At 38.7% G+C, this 5,253-nt stretch overlaps 1 non-coding gene across 1 annotated transcript; it reads right to left on the bottom strand.

Moving 5' to 3' along the window:
* Positions 1-4,866: 4,866 nt before the first annotated feature.
* On the bottom strand, positions 4,867-4,938 carry TRNAA-GGC. The gene has a single exon. It is a non-coding gene; the product is annotated as a tRNA-Ala (tRNA).
* Positions 4,939-5,253: the final 315 nt, after the last annotated feature.

Genomic DNA, 5,253 nt, shown 5'->3' with positions numbered 1-5,253 from the left:
TTAAAGACACCAGCTGCATTAGCCCCTGATAAGAGAGTCAGCCTGTCCTTTGAAGCCAAACGTTGACTTCTCCTCTCTAGCTATGAAAGTCCTAGATGGCATTTTCTTCCAAAAGAAGGCTGCTTTATCTACATAGAAAATCTGTTGTTCAGTGTAGCCACTTTCCCAAGTTATCTCAGCTACATCTTCTGGCTAACTTGCTGCAGCTTCTACATCAACACTTGTTCCTTCACCTTGTACTTTTATCTTATGCAGATGACTTCTTCCCTTAAACCTCATGAACCAACCTCTGCTTAGCTTCAAACTTCTTTTCTGTGGCTTCATTCTCTCTCTCAGTCTTCACAGAATTGAACAGAGTTAGTCTTGCTCTAGATGAGGCTTTGACTTCACGGAATGTTGGGCCTGGTTTGATCTTCTATCCAGACCACTAAAACTTCCTCCACGTCAGCAATAAGGCTGTTTCTTATCATTTGTGTGTTCTCTGGAGTAGCACTTTTAATTTCCTTCAAGAACATTTCCTTTGCATTTCCTTGGCTAACTGTTTGGAACAATAGGCCTAGCTTTCAGCCCATCTTGGCTTTCTCACTAAAGTCAACCATTTCTAACTTTTGACTTAAAGTGAAAGACATGCGACTCTTCCCTTTACTTGAACACTTAGAGGCCATTGTATGGTTAATGACTGGCCTAACTTCAATACTGTTGTGTCTGAGAGAATGGAGCGGCCCAAGCAGAGGAAGAGAGATGAGGGAATGGCCAGCTGACAGAGCAGGCAGAGCACACACAACATTCATCAGTGAAGTCCAGTGTCTTACACGGGTGTGGTTTGTAGCACCCCCAAACAACTACAATAGTAACATTAAAGATCACTGATCACAGGTCACCATAACAAACAGAATAATAATGAAAGATTTGAGATACTGCAAGAATTACCATAATGTGATACAGAGACACAAACGGAGCAAATGCTGTTGGAAAAATGGTGTTGATAGACTTGCTCAACACAGGATTGCTACAAATCTTCAATTCATTAAAAAAAATGCAGTATATGTGAAGCACAATAAAGCAAAGTACAGTAAAATGAGACATACTTGTATACATTTTTATGTATTTATGTAAAATTGCTATAATTACTATTTGAATGGGATCTTTTTCTTCTCATTTTATTTTCAAATGGATTGTTGACAGTGAATATTCATTTAGTCATTCAGCAAACACTTATTGTCTACTGTGTGCCAGGCACTATGCTAGACACCAAGACTGTGCTAATGTACAAAACAGACATGGTCTGTATATAGTATTTATAAATTCTAAAGTATTGATTATCCTTGCATTTCTGGGCCAAGCTCTGCTTGGTAATGGAATACTGTTATTTTAATATATTGTACTAATGGATTAGATTTGGTGGTATTCCATTTAGGATATATGTTATAAATTCTATATAAATAGCTTAAGCAAGATTAGTCTGACCTGGCCTCGTGTGTGTGTGTGTTTATGTTAGCTTTGTAAAATAAATGGAAAACCTTGCCATTATTTCTATAGTTTGTACAGCACTGGAATGATAAGGTTCATTCTTATTCCTTGACAATCACATTAAATTATAAAGTTCAGACTAGAAGACTAGAACTGAGGTTTCTTGAATCTTAGACCTTTGAATGAAGAATTTATGAAAATGGGACAGAACGGAGATTTATACCACAATAAGCCTGATGACAAGAAATGTATTTCTTGTTTCAGTCCTGTCCCCTCACGGGAGAACAGTGGCCTTGTATGTCCAGTTCTTGAAAGGACTGGCTTTTTTTTCCGGAGAGGACACCAAGGATGCCCTCAGCCTAGAGCTGTTCATACTTGTGGCCAGCACAAGACTGGACTATGCTTTGGGGCAGGGGTGACCGACTGGCTTTGTGTGAGGTGAGTAGAAAACTGCAGTGATGAGCAACCTGGGGCAAAAAGCAGCACCAGCGTTATTCCTTTCTCACAGAACCTCCCGACGTCAGACACAAATAAGAGTCTCCCACTGCTTGTCTTTATCCTCTGAGTCTTTCTGAATTTGTACAACTGTAGCTGCATTTATCAGGCCAGTTGCATGCTTGCCACAGAGCCCAACATCAGAGCCAACCTGTGAGCCCCTAACCTTGGTTCTGTGATTTAATCTAGTCCCTCTCATCATGTTTTTATTTATATCCCTGAATACATCTTCCAAATTTAAATTTAAGCATCTTTCCCGTACCTTCCCTGACGAAGAAACTTTTAAGCATGTGGGACTCCTAAATGCCTTTCCAATAGATCTTGTATTAGTTTTCTACTGCCACAAACTTAGAGGCTTAAAACAATACCCATTTATTGTCTCACTGTTCTGTAATTAGAAGTCTGGTGGGCTAGGCTAAGCACTGGGCTTCAGATCTCAAAACGCTGAAGTCACGGTGTCAGCAGGGCTTTGCTCCTTACTGGAGGCTCTGGGGAAAAATCCACTAACAAGCTCACTCCGGTTGTTTGTGAAATTCAGTTCCTTGTGGCTGTAGGGCTGAGGTCTTGTTTCCTTTCTGGCTGTCAGCCTAGAGCCCTTCTCAGCTCCTTAAGTTTTCTTGTATTTCTTGTCACATTGCTTCCAACATCTTCAAAGCCAGCAGTGGTACATTGAGTCCTCATGCTTCAATTCTGTCTGATTTCTCTTTTTGCCTCATGTCTCCTTCTCCTACGGGAGAAAGTTCTCTGCTTTTAAAGGCTCATGTGATTAGACTGGGCTCACCCAGATCAAATAGAATAATCTCTTTTTTTGAAAGTCTGTAACCTTCGTTACAACCGCAGTGACCCTTGTGCCATGTTACATAATATGCTCATAGGTTTTAGGGATTAGGGCAGAGGCATCTTTGTGAGGCCATTATGCTTATCAAAGCTTTCATCTCTTTATGTTCTATACAGAATATTTAAAAATCATCATTTCCTTTGATGAGGAAGTGGAAGAAAGTTCCACTCTTCTGGAAAAAATAAACTGCCAGCCACCATCATGCCCAAATCTCACACAGACATCATGCTTTCAGCTTATGACCATAAAGTTGTTTGATTCTGGCATCAAACTCAGTAAAATTCATTTGAGATAGCCAAATACTGACACACCATTAGGTGGCACTTGGTTAGAAAGCTTGCTTCAGTCCAAATTTTCTCAAGGCAGCAATCTGCAAGATGGAATGGAAAGTCTGATGTAAATGGGGCAGAGTTGGGGATGGCATCCTTAGCGATTACTGGAAAATCCTTAAAGGCAAAAACTATCCAAGACTTGAAAGTAATTTGTACATTCAAGCCAACTTTAGAGAATTTAGTGATTGCTTAGCAAATGTAAATGGAATTATTTAAAATCTTTTACACATGATAATTAAAAAAAATCCTGGGGTCAAAAAATTACCTCTAATATATTTTTATTGGCTGCAACATTTGTCCTATGATAATGATGAGCAAATATTCAATTCAGCCTGAGGGGTGTTGCTTAGCATATCATTCAGGTCAGGTTGGCCAGCAATGAACACTTGCAACTTTTGTTTATCTGGAATATCTCAACTTTGCCTTCAGTTTTAAAAGATATTTTTGCTGGCTTCTTTGTTAATAGCTTTTTTTCCTGTCAGCACTTTGAGTATGTCATCCCACAGCTTTTTATTTTTAAGAGACTCTTTGAGTAAAATTGAATGGAAAGTACAGGGAATTACCATATACTCTCTGCCTCCCCTCCATGTACAGCCTCCCCTATGATTCTCCACCCGAGTGGTACATTTGCTACAATGGATGAACCTGAACTGACACATTATTATCACCCAGCGTCCATAGTTAACATTAGGATTCATTGTTGATGTTGTATATACTTTGGGTTTGGACAAATGTGCAATGATGCATATTTATTATTATAGTAACATACAGAATAGTTTCACTGCCCCAAATCCTCAATGCTCTGTCTATTCATCCCTCTCCCAGACTCCCTGCAACCTCTGGCACCCAATTTTGCCATAATTTTGCCTTTTTCAGAATGCTATATAGTTGGAATCATACACTGAAAGATAGCCTTTCAGGTTGGTTTCTTTCACTTAGCAATACACATTTAAGGCTCCTTCCTGCATGTCTTTTCACAGCTTGATAGCTCATTCATTTTTAGAATTGAATAATATTCCATTGTCTGGATATACGACAGTTTATTTACCCTTTAACCTATGGAAGGACATCTTGTTGCTTCCAGGTTTTGGCAATTATGAATAAAGCTGCTATAAACATCTATGTGTAGATTTTTGTGTGAATACAAGTTTTCAACTTCTTTGGGTAAATAAAAGAAGTGTGATTGCTAGATTATATGATAAATATGTTTAGTTTTGTACGAAACTGCCAGACTGTCCTCCAAAGTGTCTGTACCGTTCTGCATTCCCATCAGCAATAGATGTGAATTCCTGTTGCTCCACATCCTCACCAGCATTTTGTGTTGTCAGTGTTCTGGATTTTGGCCATTGTATTAGGTGTGAAGTTATTGTTTTAATTTGCAATTATCTGACATATAATTTTGAGCATATAGTTATTTGTCTTTATAAAACTTTTTGGTGAGGTAGCTATTCAGGTTTCTGGCCACTTAAAAAAAAATCAAGTTGTTTATTTTCTTACTGTTGAGTTTCAAGGGTTCTTTGTATATTTTGGATTACAGTCCTTCATTAGATATGTGTTTTAAAAATATTTCTCCCAGTCTGTGGCTTGTTTTCTCATTCTTTGGACACACTGCCTTTTGGCTTTCCTGATTTCTGGTCAGAAATCAGCCGTTAGTCTTATTGAGGATTCCTTGTATGTGATATTTCTTCTCTCTTGCTGCTTTAAGGAGTCTGTCATTTTCCCCCTCCTTAATGGAAGCATTGGGGATTGAACCCAGGACCTCATGCATGCCAAGCATGTGCTCTACCACTGAGCCATAACCCCTCCACCCCAGAGTCTTTGTCTTTTGAGAGCTTGACTTAATGTGTTTCAATGTGACTGTCTTTGAGTTTATCCTACCTGAGTGTAATACTCTTATTGGGTGTGTAGATTATTTGGGGAGTTTTCAGCCATTACTTCTTGGCATATTCTTTCTCTTCCCCGCTTCTGGGGTTTTCATTATATGTAAGTTGGTATACTTCATGGTATATTATGGGTCTCTTATGGGACTTTGTCCAGTTGTCTTTATTCTTATTTTTTCTGTTCCTCAGATTAGGTAATTTCAATTGAACTATTTTTAAGTTCTCTAGTTCCTTCTTC

Source organism: Camelus ferus, chromosome 11 (assembly GCF_009834535.1).
Source record: "Camelus ferus isolate YT-003-E chromosome 11, BCGSAC_Cfer_1.0, whole genome shotgun sequence".
In the NCBI taxonomy this organism is placed as follows: Eukaryota; Metazoa; Chordata; class Mammalia; order Artiodactyla; family Camelidae; genus Camelus; species Camelus ferus.
Note: the sequence above shows the minus strand (reverse complement) of the source record. Positions and strands in the feature narration are given on the sequence as shown.